This window comes from Aquarana catesbeiana, unplaced genomic scaffold, assembly GCF_042186555.1.
Source record: "Aquarana catesbeiana isolate 2022-GZ unplaced genomic scaffold, ASM4218655v1 unanchor228, whole genome shotgun sequence".
Taxonomy (NCBI): Eukaryota; Metazoa; Chordata; class Amphibia; order Anura; family Ranidae; genus Aquarana; species Aquarana catesbeiana.
In genome coordinates this window covers 1,922,078-1,946,198 of record NW_027362655.1, presented here as the reverse complement: position 1 = coordinate 1,946,198, position 24,121 = coordinate 1,922,078, and the positions used below count along the sequence as shown (strand labels likewise).

General features: G+C 46.1%; 2 protein-coding genes across 2 annotated transcripts in view; one reads left to right on the top strand and one right to left on the bottom strand.

The window, feature by feature from the left end:
- Nucleotides 1-917, bottom strand: part of LOC141121729 (uncharacterized) — a 373,994-nt gene extending 373,077 nt beyond the window's left edge. The window contains exon 1 of the mRNA XM_073611439.1: nt 556-917. The gene's annotated coding sequence lies outside the window, so the exon portion shown is untranslated. The remainder of the gene's footprint in view (nt 1-555) is intronic.
- LOC141121652 (uncharacterized) overlaps nt 1-24,121 on the top strand; it is a 447,439-nt gene that overhangs the window by 332,194 nt on the left and 91,124 nt on the right. The window lies entirely within an intron of this gene.

Below are 24,121 nucleotides of genomic sequence, written 5' to 3'. Positions count from 1 at the left end.
CTCCGGTGTGTTCGCACAGCCCACATGCAGAGCCCGCCAGGAAGTTGGCACTGCACTGCGCAAATCACAGGCATTGAGATATTTCCTGATCTCTGCAGCCACACATCGGGACAATGTCTCACTGCCTGTGATTAGCGCAGCACAGTGCCGACTTCCTGGCGGGTTCTGCACGTGCTGTTTGTGAACACGCCTGAGCTCATCCTTACTTCCTATTTGAATCTTATGAAATAAAGACATACATAATAAAATCCCCCCATAAATAAACCCCCCCCCCCATCCCCTGCCACTAATAAAAGTGGTATAATCCGTTAGTATAGACTGATGAGGTGAGAAGGTGATTGGTGGGAAAGGTGACACATCTCCAAAATGAAGAGAATGTTCCGCCCCCATAAGTGGGGAAATATTCTGCCCCTGAAGGGGTTAATCTAGGTTTCCACACTATATATGTGTGTATCATCATCTGCTGGAGATAAAAGATATCACAGTGACTATGGAGGAAGAGGACGGACATGACGGGGGGTTACTGGGTGTAAATAGAAAATAAGATCTTATTACCTCCTCTACTGTAACTTCCAGCAATGTCTTCTCTCTACTTCCTCCCGACTCACCTCTCACCTGAAACTTCCTGTCTGTAGCTGACATCACTTCCTGTCTTCCATAGAGACTCCCTGTGTAGGAGTGAGATCGCCATCTTGTGGAGCTCAGAGGAACTGCAGCCCTGAGAAACATCTCGTAGCATGAACACGGCCTTGTGCTGTGTGTGTATGTACTATACAGTGCCTTGCAAAGGTATTCACCCCCCCTTGGCATTTTTCGTGTTTTGTTGCCCCACAACCTGGAATTAACATGAATTTTTTGAGGATTTGCATCATTTAATTTACAGAACATGCCCACAACTTTGAAGATTTTTTTTTTTTTTTTACTGTGAAGCAAACAACAAATAGAACAAAATAACAGAAAAAGTCAATGTGCATAACTATTCACCCCCCTAAAGTCAATACTTTGTAGAGCCAACGTTTGCAGCTATCACAGCTCCAAGTCGCTTTGGATAAGTCTCTATGAGCTTGCCACATCTTACCACTGGGATTTTTTCCCATTCCTCCTTGCAAAACTGCTCCAGCTCCTTCAAGTTGGATGGTTTGCGCTTGTGAATCTTTAAGTCTGACCACAGATTTTCTATTGGATTGAGGTCTGGGCTTTGACTAGGCCATTCCAACACATTTACATGTTTCCCCTTAAACCACTCAACTGTTGCTTTAGCAGTGTGTTTGGGGTCATTGTCCTGCTGGAAGGTGAACCTCCGTCCTAGCCTCAAATCACACACAGAGTGGTACAGGTTTTGCTCAAGAATATCCCTGTATTTAGCACCATCCATCTTTCCCTCAACTCTGACCAGTTTCCCAGTCCCGACTGCTGAAAAAAATTTCCATAGCATGATGCTGCCACCACCATGTTTCACAGTGGGGATGGTGTTCTTTGGGTGATGTGTTATGTTGGGTTTGCGCCAGACATAGCGTTTTCTTTGATGAACCAAAAGTTCAATTTTAGTCTCATCAGACCAGAGCACCTTCCTCCATACATCTTGGGAGTCTCCCACATGCCTTTTCCCAAACTCAAAACGTGCCATTTTTTTTTTTTGCTGAAAGTAATGTCTTTCTTCTGGCCACTCTGCCATAAAGCCCAACTCTATGGAGCGTACGGCTTATTGTCATCCTATGTACAGATACTCCAGTCTCTGCTGTGGAACTCTGCAGCTCCTCCAGGGTTACCTTAGGTCTCTGTGCTGCCTCTCTGATTAATGCTCTCCTTGCCCGGTCCGTGAGTTTTGGTGTACGGCCGTCTCTTGGCAGGTTTGCTGTTGTGCCATGTTCTTTCCATTTGGTTATGATAGATTTGATGGTGCTCCTAGGGATCATCAAAGATTTGGATATTTTTTTCTAACCTAACCCTGACTTGTACGTCTCAACAACATTGTCCCTTACTTGTTTGGAGAGTTCCTTGGTCTGCATGGCAGTGTTTAGTTAGTGGTACCTCTTGCTTAGGTGTTGCAGCCTCTGGGGCCTTTCAAAAAGGTGTGTATATGTAATGACAGATCATGTGACACTTAGATTGCACACAGGTGGACATCATTTCACAAATGATGTGACTTCTGAAGGTAATTGGTTGCACCAGAGCTTTTTATGGGCTTCATAACAAAGGGGGTGAATACATATGCACATGCCAATTATCAGTTTTTTTTATTTCTGAAAATTAGTTTTATGTATATATTTTTCTAATTTTACTTCACCAACTTAGACTATTGTGTTCTGATCTTCACATATAATTCAGATTAAAAAAACATTGAACTAAAGGCTGCAATGTAACAAAATAGGTAAAAAGCCAAGGGGGGTGAATACTTTTGCAAGGCACTGTATATCCTTATAGATGGGCATAGAAATATATTACTGCCTAGTCCAGCCTTTCTCAGCCAGGGTTCCTCCAAAGGTTTCTAGGGGTTCCTTGAGCAATAAACAATTTCTGTAAATAATAATGGTCTAGAACTAGATGAGGGTGTGCTTCTCTTCGCACCAAAAAGCCACTTAACTATAACGTTATTGTAAATCATAAAAGGTATGTAAATGATCATAGCAGGTAAACCTATAGGATGAGGTCAATGCCATTATATATGAATCAATATTTTATCACAATGTGGTAATATTAATCACTTCAGCCCGGACCATTTGGCTGGCCAAAGGCCAGAGCACTTTTTGCGATTCGGCACTGCGTCGCTTTAACTGACAATTGCGCGACCATGCAACATGGCTCCCAAACAAAATTGACGTCCTTTTTTTCCCACAAATAGAGCTTTCTTTTGGTGGTATTTGATCACCTCTGTGGTTTTTATTTTTTGCGCTATAAACAAAAAAAGAGCGAAATTTTGAAAAAAACGCAATTTTTTTTACTTTTTGCTATAATAAATATCCCCAAAAAATATATATAAAAAACATTTTTTTCCTCAGTTTAGGCCGATACATATTCTTCTACATATTTTTGGTAAAAAAAATCGCAATAAGCCTTTATTGATTGGTTTGCGCAAAAGTTATAGCGTCTACAAAATAGGGGATAGTTTTACGGCATTTTTATTAATTTTTTTTTTTTACTGGTAATGGCGGCGATCTGCAATTTTTATCGTGACTGAGACATTATGGCGGACAGATCGGACACTTTTGGCGCTATTTTGGGACCATTCACATTTATACAGCGATCAAAAACGCACTGATTACTGTGTAAATTTGACTGGCAGTGAAGGGGTTAACCAGTAGGGGGCGCTGCAGGGGTTAAGGGTGTCCTAGGGATGTTACACAGTTACACAGTTAGTAAGGTTGAATAAGGACACCAGTCCATCCAGTTCAACCTGAGTGAGTGTGGGTGCGTGTCTACAATTGTCCCCATCCCTGTACATTGTGTCTCATTAAGATGCTCTTCTATTATATTATTTAAGGTACCCATATACCGCCGTCAATTTACGCAGTGCTCCACACATCACACACTCACATCGGTCCCTACCCTCAAGGAGCCCACAATCCAAAGTCCCCAACTCACATTCATATACTAGGGGCCAATTTTGGACAGAAGCCAATTAACCTACCAGCATGTCTTTGGAGTGTGGGAGGAAACCGGAGTACCCGGAGGAAACCCACGCAGACACAGGGAGAACATGCAAACTCCAGGCAGGTAGTGCCGTGGTTGGGATTCGAACCAGCGATCCTTTTTTACTGCTCGGCGAGATATGGCAGGAGGGGGGGACCCCTTTCCCCCGCTGACAAAAATGATCTTGCGGCGAATCCGCCGCAGAGACCACTTTTATCTTGAAGTGGACTTAAAATATATATAAAAAACATTTTTTTCCTCAGTTTAGGCCGATATGTATTCTTCTACATATCTTTGGTAAAAAAAATCGCAGTAAGCTTTTTTTGCTTGGTTTGTGCAAAAGTTATAGCGTCTACAAAATAGGGGATAGTTTTACGGCATTTTTGTTAATATTTTTTTTTTTTTTACTAGTAATGGCGGCGATCTGCGATTTTTATCGTGACTGCGACATTATGGTGGACAGATCGGACATTATAGCGGACAGATCGGACACTTTTGGCGCTATTTTGGGACCATTCGCATTTATACAGCGATCAAAAACGCACTGATTACTTATATATTATATATTTTAAGAGCTATGGGTGGAAGTCATGTTTTGACGTTGCTTCCGCCCTGCATCGATATGGAGACGGGTGGGGGTCATCTTCCCCTCACTCGTCTCAATGCCCAGCAAGGGTGAAGATACAATCGCCTCCGGCGCTGCCGACAGCTCCGGTAAGAGGCGGAGAGCATCGGAGCATGGCGGGAGGGGGGGACCCCTTTCCCCCACTGATAAAAGTGATCTTGCAGCGAACCTGCCACAGATATCACTTTTATCTTGAAGTGGACTGCCCGCTGAAGAAGAGGATACCGGGGGTAAGGCAGCTAGCTGCTGCCATAACAACGATATTCCTCTTCAAACAGCCGACGTAAAACTGCGGCTTTCGGTCCGTAAGTGGTTAATAAAAATGATAATATATCCAACTCTGAAAAATGTCACCCGCCAATAGGGAAGTGAATAGCAATCAATCAAAGTTATAGTAGACACTTATTAACTATAGGCAACTTAAAGCGGGTGTTCCCAAAATTAAAAGTCAGCAGCTACAAATACTGTAGCTGCTGACTTTTAATAATCGGACACTTACCTGTCCCAGGGTCCAGCGATGCGGGGGATCAAAGCCCCGCCCGCCCCCCCTCCGCTCGGCGGTGCCAGCATTTTAACTGTGGGCACCCGGCTGTGGCTTCACAACCGGGCACCTGCTGCGCATGCGCGAGCCGTGCGCCGTCACTGGCCGCACAATCATCTGGGACCTGTCACGTGTCTCAGATGATTGACAAGAGGGACGGGGGAGAGGCGATCTCCCTTCCTGCGCCGAGGGAAGTGACGTCTGGAGCCCAAGCGCCGAGGGAGGTAGACTACGAGGGACCCCCTAGCAACAGGCATTTAGAGGTGAGTAAAAAAAAAAATTTCTCCAAATGTTTTTTTTTATTTCTTTAAAGCACATTAATAATTTTTTTTTTTTTTTTTTGGTGGTGGTGGAACTCCACTTTAAGTCCATTGAAAGCGAATATACCGGGGAACAGCGCCATCTTGTGGTTAATAAGCACATTACAATGATAAAACACCTTGACATATACATCTAAAGATTCAAAAACACTGTAATTAACACCATATTACAAACAAAAAAATTCAACCTCAACATAAAAATTGATATAAAAAAAATATATCTTGCTAATGGCAACATGTATAATTAACCATTGTTAATAAAAGAATTAATATCCCATTCGATGTAGTTTTTAGCTTGATATATCCACCTAATTTCTAACCTAGTACCTTCTCTGACTACATTGCTACCCATCCAATGACTAGTAAACCTATCTTTTCCTAAAAAGATAGTACCCTAAGGATTATGATTATGTCGCCAAAGCATAATGCTTGGACAAGCTATGCTTTTGAAATCCTTTCCTAATATTATGCTCATTCAATCTTGTCTGTAGCATACAGATAGTACGACTAATGTACTGAAGACCGCATGGGCAATGGATGATATACACAACATTTTTGGATGACCATGTAATAAAGGGCTTAATAGGAAAATGTTCATGGGTCAATGAGTCAATTCTCCTACATCTCTGAGCAGTAAAGTGTTACTAAACCCACAACAGTAAAATATGTCTGTATGTGCAGAATAGCATGCTTGTTATACTCACTGTGGAAACTAACGGGTTAATCCTCTGCATTGTGTAAAAAGGCTGTTTTATCCTGTATGCACAGATCCTCCCCTCCTGCACTGTCTATCTAGGGAAGGCCATCTAACACAGGCAGGGTAGCCAACCTGCACATGCTCAGTTGTGTCTTTTATGCTGGAGAGTAGGGATGAGCCGAACACCCCCCTGTTCGGTTCGCACCAGAACTTGCGAACAGGAAAAAAATTAATTGGAACATGCGAACACCGTTAAAGTCAATGGGACACGAACATGAATAATCAAAATTGCTAAATTTAAAGGCTTATATGCAAGTTATTGTCATAAAAAGTGTTTGGGGACCTGGGTCCTGCCCGTTTTTTCGGGAGCAGTAATTTTAATAATGCTTCAAGTGAAACAATAAAAGTGTAATATTCCTTTAAATTTCGTACCTGGGGGGTGTCTATAGTAAGCCTGTAAAGGGGCGCATGTTTCCCGTGTTTAGAACAGTCTGACAGCAAAATGACATTTCAAAGAAAAAAAAGTCATTTAAAACTAATGCGGGTATTAATGAATTGCCGGTCCGACAATACACATAAAAGTTGATTGATAAAAACAGCATGGGAATTCCAAACAGGGGAACCCCGACCAAAATTTTTTTAGAAATTGACGTGGGGGGTCCCACCTAAATTCAATACCTGGCCCTTCAGGTCTGGTATGGATATTAAGGGAAACCTCAGCCAACATTTTTTTTAAAAATGGCGTGGGGTCCCCCTCAAAATCTATACCAGACCCTTATCTGAGCACGCAACCTGGCAGGCCGCAGGAAAAGAGGGGGGAAGAGAGAGCGCCCCCCCCTCCTGAACCGTACCAGGCCACATGCCCTCAACATTGGGAGGGTGCTTTGGTGTAGCCCCCCAAAACACCTTGTCCCCATGTTGATGGGGACAAGGGCCTCATCCCCACAACCCTTGCCCGGTGGTTATGGGGGTCTGTTGGCGGGGGGCTTATCGGAATCTGGAAGCCCCATTTAACAAGGGGACCCCCAGATCCCGGCATTCCCCCTGTGTGAAATGGTAAGGGGGTACAAAAGTACCCCTACCATTTCACAAAAAACTGTCAATAATGTTAAAAATGACAGGAGACAGTTTTTGACAATTCCTTTATTTAAATGCTTCTTCTTTCTTCTATCCTCTATCTTCTTTCTTCTATCTTCTATCTTCTATCTTCCTTCGGTTTCTTCCTCCATCTTCTTCTTCTTCTGGTTCTTCTGGTTCTTCTGGTTCTTCCTCCGGTGTTCTCATCCGGCATCTTCCTCAGCGGCGTCTTCTTCCCTTCTTCTCCTCGGGCCGCTTCGCATCCATGATGGCATGGAGGGAGGATCCCGCTGTGTGACGCTTCTCCTCTTCTGACGGTTCTTAAATAATGGGGGGCGGGGCCTGACGCACTGGGACTTGACGGGGACTTCCCTGTGGCATTCCCTGTGATGTCAGAGGGGGCGTGGTCACCCGTTACGTAATGCCATCATGGATGCGGAGCGGCCCGAGGAGAAGAAGGGAAGAAGACGCCGCGCAGGAAGATGCCGGACGAGAACACCGGAGGAAGAACCAGAAGAACCTGAAGAACCAGAAGAAGAAGAAGATGGTGGAAGAAACCGAAGGAAGATAGAAGATAGAAGATAGAAGAAAGAAGATAGAAGATAGAAGAAAGAAGAAGCATTTAAATAAAGGAATTGTCAAAAACTGTCTCTTGTCATTTTTAACATTATTGACAGTTTTTTTGTCAAATGGTAGGGGTACTTTTGTACCCCCTTACCATTTCACACGGGGGGGGCAGGATCTGGGGGTCCCCTTGTTAAAGGAGGCATCCAGATTCCGATAAGCCCCCCACCCGCAGACCCCCACAACCACCGGGCAAGGGTTGTGGGGATGAGGCCCTTGTCCCCCATCAACATGGGGACAAGGTGTTTTGGAGGGCTACCCCAAAGCACCCTCCCAATGTTGAGGGTATGTGGCCTGGTACGGTTCAGGAGGGGGGGCTCTCTCGCCCCCCCTCTTTTCCTGCTCGGATAAGGGTCTGGTATGGATTTTTAGGGGGGACCCCACGCCGTTTTTAAAAAAAAAATTGGCGCAGGGTTCCCCTTAAAATCCATACCAGACCTGAAGGGTCTGGTATAGATTTTGAGGGGGACCCCACGCCATTATTTTTTTTAAATTTTGGCCGGGGTTTCCCTTAATATCCATACCAGACCTGAAGGGCCTGGTATGGAATTTAGGGGGACCCCCCACGTCATTTTTTTTTAAATTTTGGTTCAGGGTTCCCTTGTGGGGAATTCCCATGCCGTTTTTATCAATGAACTTTTATGTGTATTGTCGGACCGGCAATTCATTAATAGCCGAGAGTAGTTTTAAATGACTTTTTTTCCTTTGAAATGTCATTTTGCTGTCAAACTGTTCTAAACACGGGAAACATGCACCCCTTTACAGGCATACTATAGAAAATTTAAAGGAATATTACACTTTTATTGCTTCACTTGAAACATTATTAAAATCACTGCTCCCGAAAAAAAGGCAGTTTTTAAAACTTTTTTTTGCATTGATCCATGTCCCCTGGGGCAGGACCCAGGTCCCCAAACACTTTTTATGACAATACCATGTATATAAGCCTTTAAAATTAGCACTTTTGATTTCTCCCATAGACTTTTAATGGGTGTTCCGCGGCTTTTGAATTTGCCGCGAACACCCCAAATTGTTCGCTGTTCGCCGAACTGGCGAACAGCCGATATTCGAGTCGAACATGAGTTCGACTCGAACTCGAAGCTCATCCCTACTGGAGAGAATAATTACTTGTTCTCAGAGCTAGCCAGGTCACATGATATCGACATCACACATGTGGACATGTATACAGGCTGTAGTGGAAATCTCCTCCTACCTGAACTCCTACCTGGCTGCATAAGTAATCTCTCCTCAAAGCATGGCTCCACTCCAGCCCCTATCAGGGAACTATAATAACCTGTGCACCGCAAGCCAGCTCTGTTGATCAATATTGTGTGTTTGGCTTTCGTGTGCCACTTGCTGTGTCTTCTACGTCTGATTCCAGTTACTGATCTTGGCTTGTTCTTGACTATCCTTACCTGCTTGTTGCCCTGACCTTTGGCTATCTACTGACTATCCTTACCTGCCTGTTGCCCCGACCTGTGGCTATCTCCTGACTATCCTTTGTTGTCACAGTCTGCTGCTTCCACGCTACCTCCCTGTAGTCCTGGAGCCAGACTGCAGCTAAATAAATCCCCACCACTAGGGGCATCTGGTGAACCCCCTGCTGGCTCTTAGATTCCGCGCCCTGGGAAATCTCATGCTCTAGCTCCTAGTGTCATCCGTGCAAGTACTACAGAGTACCTGCTCTCCTGTATATCCTAGAGCTCCATCCGCAGCAGTCAGCAGTAGGGTCCACTACCTTGCGGTGCACTCTAGACCCCAACAGGGTTCATCTGTCACCTGGACAGTTTGATCAGCCATGGACCCGGCTGACATGCCAATTCCCACAGATGATCCATTGCAGGGCATAGTCCGCAGACTTGAGACTCAGGATTCGAATCAAGCTCAGGTGATGCGATTACTCTAGGATCTGGATTTCCGCTTCAAGCAGCTTCAGGCCTCCTTGGGAACCCCGAGTCAGCAACCTCAAGTACAATCAGTGGCTGCACCTACTCCAGTCGCAGCCACACATTCACTACAACTGCCAGCTCCGTCCCATTTCTCTGGGGACTCCAAGGCCTGCAGGGGGTTCCTCAGCCAATGCATTATTCATTTTGAGCTCCAGCCTCAAAATTTCCTGTCTGATCGGGCAAAGGTAGCCTATATCATTTCCCTCTTCTCTGATGGAACTTTAGCCTGGGCTGCCCCCCCAGGGAAGAAGAATGATCCGGTGGTTTTTCAGCCTGTCCGACTTCTTGAAGCTCTTTCGTAACATCTTTGAGGAGCCGGCTCGGGTTTCTTCAGTGGCTAGTGCCCTTTTACGCCTTCGCCAAGAATCTTGTTCAGTGGGACAATATGCTCTTCAGTTCCGTATCCTCACAGCTGAATTGAGCTGGAACAATGAGGCCCTGGTTGCAACCTTTTTGCATGGCCTCTCTAACTGAGTGAAAGACGAATTAGCGGGAAGAGCCATCCCCGCCGGTCCGGACGATGTCATTTCCTGACTATCCTATGTTGTTGCAGTCTGCTGCTTCCACTCTACCTCCCTGTAGTCTACCGTGAGCGTGAGCTGGGAGGCCCTAGAGATCGCGACCCCCCTTGGCTTTTTACCTATTTTGTTACATTACAGCCTTTACTTCAATGTTTTTTTAATCTGAATTATATGTGATGGATCAGAACACAATAGTCTAAGTTGGTGAAGTAAAATTAGAAAAATATATACATAAAACTTTTTCAGAAATAAAAAACTGCTAATTGGCATGTGCGTATGTATTCACCCCCTTTGTTATGAAGCCCATAAAAAGCTCTGCTGCAACCAATTACCTTCAGAAGTCACATAATTAGTGAAATTATGTCCACCTGATCTGTCATTACATATACACACCTTCTTGAAAGGCCCCAGAGGCTGCAACATCTAAGAAAGAGACACCACTAACCAAACACTGCCATGAAGACCAAGGAACTCTCCAGACAAGTAAGGGACAATGTTGTTGAGAAGTACAAGTCAGGGTTAGGTAATAAAAAAATATCCAAATCTTTGATGATCCCTAGGAGCACCATCAAATCTATCATAACCACATGGAAAGAACATGGCACAACAGCAAACCTGCCAAGAGACGGCCGCACACCAAAACTCACGGACTGGGCAAGAAGGGTAATAATCCTCCAGGGTAACCCTGGAGGAGCTGCAGAGTTCCACAGCAGAGACTGGAGTATCTGTACATAGGACGACAATAGAGACATAGAGTTGGGCTTTATGGCAGAATGGCCAGAAGAAAGCCATTACTTTCAGCTAGGGTTGTCCCGATACCACTTTTTTAAGACCGAGTACAAGTACCGATACTTTTTTTAAGTACCCGCCGATACTGATTACCGATACTTTTTTTTAATGTCATGTGACAGTGGCACGTGTGTCAGTAGTTTTTTGTTTTTACAATTTTATTTTTTACAATTAATTTTTTTTATCCTTTTTTACAATTTATTTTGTTATTTTTTTTTACAATGCTTTCTTTTTTTAATTATTATTAGCCCTGTTGGGGGGCTTTGGTAAGATATCAGGGGTCTTAATAGACCCCTGACATCTCCCCTTTGAGACAGGGAAAGGGACTGAGGACACATGTTTCCCAGTCCCCTTCTCAGTAGCCTCAGCGGCACTGAAAATGAATGGAGAGGAGACAGAGGCTCCTCTCCATTCATAAACTGAAGCATCGTAAACACAGGTTACGATGTTTCAGTTATGTGAATGGACAGAGTCAGTTATCACTGATTGTTCATTCGGAAAAGGAAGGAGCCAGATTTGCTGGCTCCTACCTCCGCTCTCCATCCTGAAAGATCGAGGGGGGAGAGGAGAAGAACGGAGGGGGACAGAACGGACATTGAGGGGGACAGCAGCAGAACAGAGGGGGACTGAAGGAGGATACAGGGATAGTCAGCGGTGATCGGGATGGCTTTGGGGGCAGTTACAAGCACTAATCACCGCTGCGTAGATTTCACAAAAGCAGCTGTTGGGGGGGGGGGGGGGGGGAGTGGAGAAACAGTTGTCAGGCTTTATTGAAATCGGTGCTTGTAACTCCCCCTCCGCACAGATCACCCTGACTGTCCAGGTATCGGGTGAAGCATTGGAGCATTTGCCCTGAGTACAAGTAAGTAAATTCTTCCAGGGCTGAAGTGGTTAACCACTTGCCAACCGCTGTCAGCACATATACGTCGGCAGAATGGCACGGCTGAGCACAGTAACGTACCAGAATGTTACTTTGAATTTCCCACCGTGTGCGCAAGCGCGCGCCTGCCGCGAGCTTCGTGACCGTGCCCGCGGGACCCGCGGATTCGATCGCCGCTGGGATTCCCGCAATCGTGTCACGGAGCTAAAGAACAGGGAGATGCCGATGTAAACAGCATCTCCCCGTTCTGCCTAGTGACAGGACACCGATCGTCTGCTCCCTGTCATCGGGAGCAGCGATCAGTGTCATATCACTGCTAGCCCATCCCCCCCACAGTTACAATCACTCCCCAGGACACACTTAACCCCTCCCCGCCCCCTAGTGGTTAACCCCTTCACTGCCAGTGGCATTTTTACAGTAATCAATGCAATTTTATAGCATTGATTGCTGTATTAATGCCAATGGTCCCAAAAATGTGTAAAAATTTGTCCGATGTGTCCGCTATAATGTCGCAGTCATGATAAAAATCGCTGATCGCCGCCATTACTAGTAAAAAAAAATATTAATAAAAATGCCATAAAACTATCCCCTATTTTGCAGACGCTATAACTTTTACGCAAACCAATCAATAAACGCTTATTGCGATTTTTTTTTTACCAAAAATTTGTCGAAGAATACATATCAGCCTAAAATGAGGAAAAAAAATGTTTTATTATATACTTTTGGGGGATATTTATTATAGCAAAAAGTAAAAAATAATGCGTTTTTTCAAAATTGTCACTATTTTTTTGTTTATAGCGCAAAAAATAAAAACCACAGAGGTGATCAAATACCACCAAAAAAAAAAGCTCTATTTGTGGGAAAAAAAGGACGTCAATATTGTTTGGGAACCACGTCGCACGACCGCGCAATTGTCAGTTAAAGCGACGCAGTGCAGAATCGCAAAAAGTGCTCTGGTCAGGAAGGGGGTAAATTCTTCCGGGGCTGAAGTGGTTAAATAGCCTATTTTGGCGCCATTAACTGTCACAAGGTGCTAGTGTGCACCACGGCTCCTGCAGCATTCACCTAACAGGAACTGAGGAACTGCGGCTACCATTTTGGTTGCTGGCATGCCCTTCCTGACAATGCTCCTCCTGAGAAACCTAGTGACCGCTGCTTTGCCCCAGAGAGTCTCCGTACTGCTGTGCTCCAGACTGGGAAGAATCAACTCTTTTGGGCCATTTCCCAACAATTCTGGTGGCCTAGTCTACGTGCTGATGTAACTGCCTTCATAGCTGCCTGTTCCGTGTGTGCTCAGAGTAAGACTCCACTACACTTTCCAGTGGGCCTCCTACAACCCATACCCAATGGAGAGAGGCCCTGGACCCACCTGTCTATGGATTTCATTGTGGAGTTGCCCAACTCCCAGGGCAACACAGTTATCCTTATGGTGGTTGACCGATTCTCGAAAATGTCTCATTGTATTCCACTTAAGAAGTTGCCCACTTCTAAGGAACTGTCTTCCATTTTTGCTCGGGAGATCTTTCGCTTACATGGGCTACCCAAGGTGATTGTCTTGGACAGGGGTAGTCAGTTTGTGTCCCGGTTCTGTCGAGCCTTTTGTGCACAGTTGGAAATTCAGCTTGCTTTCTCCTCTGCGTATCACCCGCAGTCTAATGGGGCCGCAGAACGAGCCAATCAGTCCTTGGAGCAATTCCTACGTTGCTATATTTCTGACCATCATAACAACTGGTCAGACCTCTTACCGTGGGCAGAGTTTGCTCACCACAGTGCCTTGAATTCTGCTTCCCGATTGTACCCATTTATGGTGAACTATGGTTTCCAACCTTCCATGTTGCCTGACTCGTTTGTTCCGCAGAGTATTCCTGCGTTAGAAGAGCATCTCCGTTGTCTTCGTTCCACTTGGGCACAAGTCCAGGAGGCTTTGCAATGATAGGTACAGACTTCATGCTGACCGTAGATGCCTGCCTGCGCCTTCCTACCAGGTTGGGGACAAGGCAGTAGTGTTTTTAGGTTTTGTGATGCCCTAGGCCTGAATAAACTCATGCACCCCCTAATTTAAATATGACCCACCCCTTGCTGTCAAGGCCACACCCCTTGCTGTTTAAGACCCACCCTGAAATTTTTGAGTGGGGACACTAGTTCTGAGGGCCTGTGGGGCCAATGGATTCTCTTAATTTGCATAGATTTCCTATCACTTCCTGTTTGGCTCTGGGGCAGGAAGTAAAGGGAAATCTCTGCAATGGGACAGGGATGGTAAAAAATAAACTGACAGGGGTTATAACCCTCCTTTACTCTATCCAAAATGAAAAAAAAAGTGCTGCCTATAGTTCTACTTTCTGAACAAATTTCTGATAATTTTATGGAGAGGACTAAGAAGATATAACCATGCCAATGGTGCAGCAGAAAACATATAGCACAGTGAGGAAGGTTTGTGGTCCAGGATGATAGGACAGTCAAAATTAGAAGCACCCCCCACAGTTGCAAGATGGCAGCCACCCGCATACCAGAAGCAGTGTGGCCACTTTATGGGGGCGCTAGACTAATTTGCCTCTCAGCCCAGTCCTCACCATAAGACTGGTGCTACGCTAACAGTGTAGCGCAAGCTGGCGGGGACTCTTTCCGTGCTGCCCCCCTGCAAAGTGCTTCGCTAGGCCTGGGCCTTGTTGGCCTAGGCCAGGATACAGGGTTGGGACAGGGTCTTGCTGTCATCTCACAACCTCCGACTTCGTGTTTCCTCTCTGAAGTTCGCATCTCGGTTTATTGGGCCTTTCCGTATTAGACCTTCCATTTAATATGCGTATCTCAAATGTATTTCATGTCTCCTTATTAAAGCCTTTGGTCTGCAAACATTTTACCACCTCGGTGCCTCATCATCACCCTGTACAGGTTCAGAACCATGAGGAGTATGAAGTACAGTCCATTATTGACTCCCGTAGGTTCTGTGGGTGCATACAGTACCTGGTGCATTGGAAAGGGTACGGTGCGGAGGAATGCTCTTGGGTCTCATCCTCGGACGTACATGCCCCTGCCCTCCTCTGTGATTTCCATAGATGTTTTCCCCTCAAGTCTGGTGGCCCTCCGAGGGGGAGGGGTCATTAAGGAGGGGGTACTGTCAGGGCTGGGCTCAGCCCTTCTCTGAGCTGGCCGCTCAGCTGTCGACTAATTGCCAGAAGGAAGGTCAGCCAAGCAAGTCTTTAACAGGAGCACAGGAGAGCGTCTCTAGAAATGTGACCAAAGCAAAGGCAGAGATCATCTGGGCGGGACGGCTTAAGTAGGCAGGACTGACGAGCAGGACATCATCAACAGGTGAGTCACTGTGGAGAGAAAGGAGTTGGCAATTAGCCGACAGCTGAGCGGCCAGCTTTGAGAAGGAAGGGCTGAGCCCAGCCCTGATATTAATACAGTGCAGGCGGTGTACACAGAATCTAATACAGTGTGTACAGTTTCTACTACACTTCTGGTGGTGTACACAATACAGTGCTACCGTAGTACAGTTTCTACTACTTTTCTGGTGGTGTACACAGTATCTAATACAGTGTGTGCAGTTTCTACTACACTTCTGGTAGTGTACACAGTACACATTACAGTGCAGCCGTAGTACAGTTTCTACTACTTTTCTGGTGGTGTACACAGCATCTAATACAGCGTGTACATTTTCTACTACACTTCTGGTGGTGTACACAGTACATAATACAGTGCAGCCATAGTACAGTTTCTACTACTTTTCTGGTGATGTACACAGTATCTAATACCGTGTGTACAGTTTCTACTACACTTCTGGTGGTGTACACAGTACATAATACAGTGCAGCCGTAGTACAGTTTCTACTACTTTTCTGGTGATGTACACAGTATCTAATACAGTGTGTACAGTTTCTACTACTTTTCTGGTGGTGTACACAGTATCTAATACATTGTGCACATTTTCTACTACACTTCTGGTGGAGAACACAGTACACAATACAGTTCATCCGTAGTACAGCTGTTAATACAGTGCAGGAGGTGTACACAGTATCTAATACAGTGTGTACAGTTTCTACTACACTTCTGGTGGTGTACACAGTACACAATACAGTGCAGCCATAGTACAGTGTCTACTACTTTTCTGGTATTGATGCATAAGTAGTGTATGTATGACTTGTTGATAGCCCCCTCAAAATGTGCCATCAAAATCTGGGAGAGATATGCTGCACTATTAAGATGGAAGCATTCCTGGTCTGCTTATTTCCTGATCTGGAACAAATACTGCTTCTTGCTGTGACATTGTGCAGATGCTGTTGCCATTCACTCTTGTGTTTGGCAAATAAGCTCAGGATTTAAATTGAAGAGTCACTTTTAAACGCCACGCTCCATTCTCTTGTGTGACTATACACTGGAACAAGTATGCAGGCTGATTTTAGACCCATCAGGAAGGAGGCCTAGAATTCACTTTTAACTTTTTAAAATATACATCACATCCGGAAGACCACCAAGGAGAGGCAGATGCTCACAGGCCATTAACCGGTTCCCGACGGCTTCTGTACTTTTACGTCGGCAGAATGGCACGGCTGCGCAAAGTAATGTACCCGTACGTTACTTTAAATTTGCCTCCGTGTGCGCGCACGCCTGCCGCGATCTCCGTGATTCGGGTCGCGGGTCCCACAGACTCGATCACCGCGGGGATACACGCGTTAACCTCACGGAGAGGACGAACGGGGAAATGCCGTTGTAAACAGCATCTCCCCGTTCTGCCTAGTGACAAGTGTCACTCGATCTCTGCTCCCTGTCATTGGAGCAGAGATCAGTGACGTCACACACCAGCCCATCCCCCTACAGTTAGAAATCACTCCCCTAGGACATACTTAACCCCTCCCCACCCCCTAGTGGTTAACCCCTTCACTGCCAGTGTCATTTATACAGGAATCAATGCATTTTTATAGCACTGATTGCTGTATAAATGACAATGGTCCCAAAAATGTGTAAAAAAATGTCCGACATGTCCGTCACAGTCACAATAAAAATCGCTGATCGCCGCCATTACTAGTAAAAAAAAAAATTATTAATAAAAATGCCATAAAACTATCCCCTATTTTGTAAACGCTATAACTTTTGCGCAAACAAATCAATAAACGCTTATTTGCGATTTTTTTTACCAAAAATATGTAGAAGAATATGTATCGGCCTAAACTGAGGAAAAAAAATGTTTTTTTATATATTTTTTGGGGATAATTATTATAGCAAAATGTAAAAAATAATGCGTTTTTTTCAAAATTGTCGCTCTTATTTTGTTTATGGCACAAAAAAAAATCGCAGAGATGATCAAATGCCACCAAAAGAAAGCTCTATTTGTGGGAAAAAAAGGACATCAATTTTGTTTCGGAGCCACGTCGCACGACCGCGCAATTGTCAATTAAAGCGATGCAGTGCCGAATTGCAAAAAAAAGCTCTGGTCAGGAAGGGGGTAAATCATTCCGGGGCTGAAGTGGTTAAAAGAGGGTAAGCAGCCCCTGTGTCTACAGTCAACAGTGCTGGTCATGGACATGGTCCATCCTCTGCAGGTGGCCGTGGGGCACGCTCATTTTTTCTGCTGCTGGCTGTGTTTTTGAGCCAGAACATGCAGAAGAGTTGGTGGAGTGGATAACAAAGCCGTCCTCATCCTCCTCATCCTCTGTCACCCAGGCTCAGAGTAGTTTGTCTTCCAACGCAGCTGCCAAAGCAGCCTATTCCACCGGCTGCTTGTCCACTGTCACTTCTTTTGTAGCCCCACCATCATGCACTAAAGGGTGCCCAGAATTATTCGACCACAGTGTCGGATACATGCTGCTGGAGGATGTGCAGCGATTTGAAGGCTCCGATGTTGGTTCCCAGGTTGAGGAAGGGAGTAACGTGAACCTAGAGAGAGGGGGTTCCCAAGAAGGACAAGAAACTGGCAGTCATGTTCCCCCAGCCACAGCATACTGCCAAGTTTGCTCCAGTGACGAGGAGGGAGGGGATGATGAGGTCACTGACTCTACTTGGGTGCCTGATAGAAGAGAGGAGGAGGAGGAGGCACATCTCCATCGAGGCAGGATGTCCTCTAGGGGGCAGCTTAAGGGCAGCTACCCTATTGCATCACAACGCAGCTCTGCAGGTGCAGGGCACTGCTGAATCACTGCTTACCTTTAAAATTTCTTTGGTGTGGGCCTTTTTTTGACACGTGTGCAGCAGATCGCACCGTTGCTGTTTGCAACCCATGTCTGAAGCAGATCAAGTGTGGCCAGAACAGCAGCCGCTTTGGCACCACATGCTTGACCAGACATATGACGACCTGCCATGCAGTCCGTTGGTAACAGCACTTGAAAGACCCACATCAAAGAAAAAGGCGGACTTCTCCTTGCTCCTCATCTGGGATCTCCAACCCTACTATACCTCCAGTCCTCTCAAAAACCTGCACTGAGAGGAATGAAGGTATAGCAATAGATGTTCCAACTACTTGCAGCCAATCTGCTAGCAGTACACCACCATCTAATTTTAGCAGGCAAATTTCTCTACCTCAGTTGCTGAACCGTAGAAAGAAATTCGGTCCCAGCCATCCATATGCTCAGCATCTGAATGCTAGCTTGGCCAAATTGCTAGCACTGCAACTGCTGCCTTTTCAGCTGTAATGCCCCGTACATACGGTCGGACTTTGTTCGGACATTCCGACAACAAAATCCTAGAATTTTTTCCAACGGATGTTGGCTCAAACGTGTCTTGCATACACACGGTCACACAAAGTTGTCAGAAAATCCGATCGTTCTAAACGCGGTGACGTAAAACACGTACGTCGGGACTATAAACGGGGCAGTGGCCAATAGCTTTCATCTCTTTATTTATTCTGAGCATGCGTGGCACTTTGTCCGTCGGATTTGTGTACACACGATCGGAATTTCCGACAACGGATTTTGTTGTTGGAAAATTTTATATCCTGCTCTCAAACTTTGTATGTCGGAAAATCCGATGGAAAATGTGTGATGGAGCCCACACACGATCGGAATTTCCGACAACAAGGTCCTATCACACATTTTTCGTCGGAAAATCCGACCGTGTGTATGGCGCATTAGACTCAGCCCCCTTTTGTGAATTTGTGGAATGTGCAGGTTCCAAAACGCCATTTCTTTTCATGGAAGGCCATTCTGGCTCTCTACCGGCATGTGGAAGGCAATGTTTTGGCCTTGTTGGACAGGGCGGTCAGCAGTAAGGTGCATATTACCGCTGACTCATGGTCCAGCAGGCATTGGCATGGAGGTTACCTTTCCTTCACGGCGCAATGGGTAACTCTGCTGGCAGCTGCGAAGGATGCAGGACAGGGTTCAGTATTGTTGGAGCTTGTTCCACCACCACGCCTTCAAAATGCTAGTGGTGATTCTGCCACAGCTCTCTCCTCCACCCCCTCCTCTTCTTCTTCCTCTATGGCCTCTTCTGCAAATTTGTCTTCTAAACCAGCGGTGCTCCTTAAGCGTTCAAAGGGCAATGCAAGTAGTCAGGCAAAAAGATGCCAGGCGGTGCTTGAGTTGGTCTGCTCAGGGGACATGAGCCACACTGGGGCAGAGATTCTGTCAGCTCTGCAGGGGCAGGCTCAGAGGTGGTTGATGCCACACCAGCTTCAGCCAGGAATGATTTTATGCGACAATGGCACCAACCTTCTCTCTGCCCCCCGACAGGGACACTTGACCCATGTTCCATGTTTGGCACACGTCCTGAATTTGGTGGTGCAGCGGTTCTTGAGCAGGTACCCAGGCTTACAGGATCTCCTGAGGCAGGTCAGAAAAGTCTGTAGTCATTTCCGCTGGTCATACAATGCCAGTGCTCGGCTGCCTGACATTCAAAGAGAATGCAACCTGTCCACCAACCTCCTCATTTTTGACATGCCCACCAGGTGGAACTCAACGATGGCAATTAGGACCTGTGTGAGTATGGCACCAGGACAGGGTCAGGGGAGCTTGGCCACACCAGTGGCTACTGATCAAGGATGCATGCACTGTCTTGTCACCATTTGAGGAGGCCACGAGGATGGTGAGCAGCAACAATGCATTCATCAGTGACACTGTCCCTCTTATCTTCTTGTTGAAGCACACGCTTCGTGAAATAATGGGTAGGGCACTTGAGGCAGAACAGCGGGAGGAAGAGGAGGACTTCCTTACCTCTCAAGGCCCCTTTATCCAGATAGTATTCCCATGGCCTGCCAAACACACAGGAAGAGAAGGAGGAGGAAGATTGTGTCAGCATGGATGTGGAGGATAACACTCAGCAGCAGACTTCAAGGGATGGTTTTCAGTCCCCAGAAACTCAAGGAGTTGTATGTGGCTGGAAGGAGGTTGTTACGGATCATGTGATTCTTAGTGACCCAGAGGACTCAGAATCGAATGCCTCTGCAAACTTACGCTGCATGGCCTCTGATTCTGCAAAGCCTGCAAAAGGACCCTAGGACTCGTGGTATCAAGCAGAGGGATCATTACTGGCTGGCAACCCTTCTTGATCCACGTTACAAGGGTAAGGTTGCTGATCTCATCCTGCCTTCGCAGAGGGAGCAGAGGATGAAACATCTTCAAGAGGCCTTGAAGAAAGGTTTGTGTAATGCATTTCCAGACCCTGGGAGGTTACAATTTCCTGGTGCTGGACAACGTGTTGCTGAGGCTTCGTTCTGTCAGAGGAAGAGCGGTGGAGAAGGTGGCCGGCTGACCGATGCCTTTAAACAATTTTTCAGTCCTCAGTGCCAAAGTCTGATCAGTTCAAGCAACCATCGCCAGCGTCTGCATTACATGGTGCAGGAATATCTAGGGGCAAGAGCAGACCTGGAGACCTTTCTAACAGACCATCCACTGGGTTACTGGATCTTGAGGATGGACCACTGGCCAGAACTTGCTCAATATGCAATTGAGCTACTGGCCTGTCCTGCATCCAGCGTTCTTTCTGAACGCACATTTAGTGCTGCTGGAGGGTTTGTAAAGGATCATAGAGTGCGCCTGTCCACAGACTCCGTTGTTTGGGTCACATTTATAAAAATGAATCAGTCCTGGATCAGCAGCTATCAAGCTCCTGATGCTGATGTAACTGATTGAATATGCTATGGATCTGGGATCTCTTGAAGACTGTCTATGCTGCCTATCCTATTCCTCCTCAATCATGATGATGCTAGCTTCCACCAATATTTTTGGTTTAGAGCTGCACCACCACCCAAGGCCCAATTTTTCTGCCCCTGTTTACAGGGGCATATAATTACATTTTTTGATATAATGTTTCACAGCAGAGCCCGTTCCTACACCCAACAAGAGTATCTGTGAGGGGTTACAGTGTTGTGGCACCACCACCATCCAAGGCCCAATTTTTCTGCCCCTGTTTAACAGGGGCATGTAATTACAATTTTTGATCTAATATTACACAGAAGGGCCTGTTCCTGCGCCCAACAAGAGTATCTGTGAGGGATTACAGTGTTGTGGCACCACCACCACCACCCAAAGCCCAATTTTTCTGCCCCTGTCTAACAGGGGCATGTAATTACAATTCTTAATATAATATTTAATAGTAGGACCCGTTCCTGCGCCCAACAAGCGGAACTGTGAGAGCTTACAGTGTTGTGGCACCACCACCAAAGGCCCAATTTTTCTGCCCCTGTTTAACAGGGGCATGTAATTCCAAATCTTGACTTAATATTTCACAGCAGGGCCTGTTCCTGTGCCCAACAAGATTAACTGTGAGGGCTTACAGTGTTCTGGTACCACCACCACCACCACCACCACCAAAGGCCCAATTTTTCTGCCCCTGTTAAACAGGTGCATGTAATTACAATTTTTGATATAGTCTTTCACAGCAGGGCCCATTCCTGTGCTCACCAAGAGTAACTGTGAGGGCTTACAGAGTTCTGGTACCACCAACACCTAAGGCCCAATTTTCTGCAGAGTATATAGGGCAGGCCGTATAGTATATATACTGCTGTTCTGAGTAAATAGAGCCTGGGGGCCTAGGGGAACCCCACGCCATTTTTTGTTAAATTGGGTGCGGGGTTCCACTTAATATCTATACCAGACCCAAAGGGCCTGGTAATGGACTGGGGGGCGGACCCATGCCATTTTTTTCAATGATTTACATCTATATTGCCGGGACCCGACAATACATTACAGCCGCAAGCAGTTTTAAATGACTTTTTTTTTCCTTTAGAGACATAGAAAGGGAAATGGGTGCTAACAGGCTGCAGGAGATCTGCTGCGACATATAAAGGGAAATGGGTGCTAATAGGCTGCAGGAGACCTGCTGAGACATATAAAGGGAAATGGGTGCTAATAGGCTGCAGGAGACCTGCTGAGACATAGAAAGGGAAATGGGTGCTAATAGGCTGCAGGAGATCTGCTGAGACATATAAAGGGAAATGGGTGCTAATAGGCTGCAGGAGACCTGCTGAGACATAGAAAGGGACATAGGTGCTAATAGAATGCAGGAGTTTGGCTGAGAAAATGAAAAGTGAAATGGATGGATTTCCAGAAGATGATTTGCTGTCATAGGTGTGAGCACAGGGTGTGCCGGATGTGCCTGGGCACCCCTAATCACCCTGTTCACATCAGAATTATGTGTGTGGCGGTGGGGGGAAGGGAAAGATCTCCCACTGAGCAGCTTAGAAGAGAAGTGTGGAAGATTTCTCCTTCACTCTGAATCTGCAGGCAGGGAGATCATGTGCTGGGGGAGGGGAGATCATGTAATGGGAGAGGGGAGATCATGTGCTGGGGGAGGGGAGATCGTGGCCTGGGGTGGGGAGATCATGTGCCGGGGGAGGGGAAATCGTGGCCTGGGGGGACAGGAGGCACAGGAAGAGCGGCGGATTTTGAATTTTTGATTTTGAATTTTTGTTTTTATTTTCGAATTTTCGGATTTTAAAATTTCTAATTTACCTTCTTTCGAATTTTTGTAAAACACACAAACAAACCGCTCATACACACTGTATGGGCCAGAGAACCTGTGTGAATGAGTCTTTAATGGTTTCAATTATTTTTTATACATTTAAAAAATTCTTTTTTTTTAACAATTTTTAAAAAAAATATTTTTTACAATTTTTTTTTTGTACAATGCTGTTAGGGAGGTTGTCTTTAGTGAGATATCAGGGGTCTAAACAAACATGTCCACCGGCTGGCTGGAATCGGCTTTGATGGGGTCTCGGAACTAGAAACCCAGAAAGCAAGGTCACAACATCACTTCCGGATTACTGGAGCCTTAGGCTCGGGTCACACTGGAACTGGCTGCGGATCACACAGGAGCGATGTGCGTCCCTGTTCCCCGTTTCCCTGATGAATCAGGGCAGAATGTTTGCCTGAATTCGGCCCTGAAACGGAGCCAAAGATGCACAGTGTTTCTGTGCAGTGCGCTCCGCAGCCGCAATGGAGACTTGTGAACCGGCTCCATAGAGAGCCAGTCACATTCTCCTGCTATGCAAATTGGATGCCAAGAAACCCGCATCTAATTCGCATAGGTGTGAACCCGGCCTTAAAGGCGCCAGATTAACCACTTCCTGCAAATCAATGTAGCAGTACGTCGGTAGGAGGAAGTGGATGTATTACCCTGGTGCCGTTTTTTAGAGAGGGCGGTCGGCTATCTGGTGATAGCGGCTGATCTGGCTCGGCAGCCCCTCGGCCGTAATCCCAGGCAGTGGGAGGTGATTTCCCCCGCCGCCGCTCTTCCTGGGCCTCCCGTCCCACCGGGAGACCTGAGCCACCATCCGGCATGTCCGCCGGCTAGGCTGAAACATGAACCAAGCCGGATTTGGCTACGATCGCTTCTCCGATGTAACATCTCGGGGGTCTAAAAGACCTCAAATCCCTCCTTTGCATTTAAAAGTGTTCAGATCACAAAAATCGGCAAATCTGAATACTGTCATTTTTTTTTAAATTGGCGCCACTGGCAGCCGAGTAAACCGGAAGTGACATTGTGCCGTCGCTTCCGGTTTACTCGGCTGCCAATGGCGCCGTTTAAAAAAAAATGACAGTATTCAGAATCGCTGATTTTGGTGATCTTAATACTTTTAAGTGCAATGGAGGGATTTGAGGTCTTTTAGACCCCCGATTCTCCATAAAGAGTACCTACTGATATCGATTACCGATTCTTTTTTAATGTCAGTTTTCAAAGCACAATACAGACTAACGATATCTTCATTATAATTCTGAAGAACTGTAACTGGCAGTGGCACTGATGAGGAGGCCCTAATATGCAGCCGCGCTGATGAGCACTGATAGGTGGCACTGACTGATGGGCACTGATTTGCAGCACTGATAGGTGGCACTGACTGATGGGCACTGATTTGCAGCACTAATGGCTGGCACTGATATGCAGGACTGATAGGTGGCACTGACTGATGGCCACTGATTTGCGGCACTGATAGGTGGCACTGACTGATGGGCTCTGATTTGCAGCAGTGATAGGTGGCACATACTGATGGGCACTGATTTGCAGCACTAATGGCTGGCACTGATATGCAGGACTGATAGGT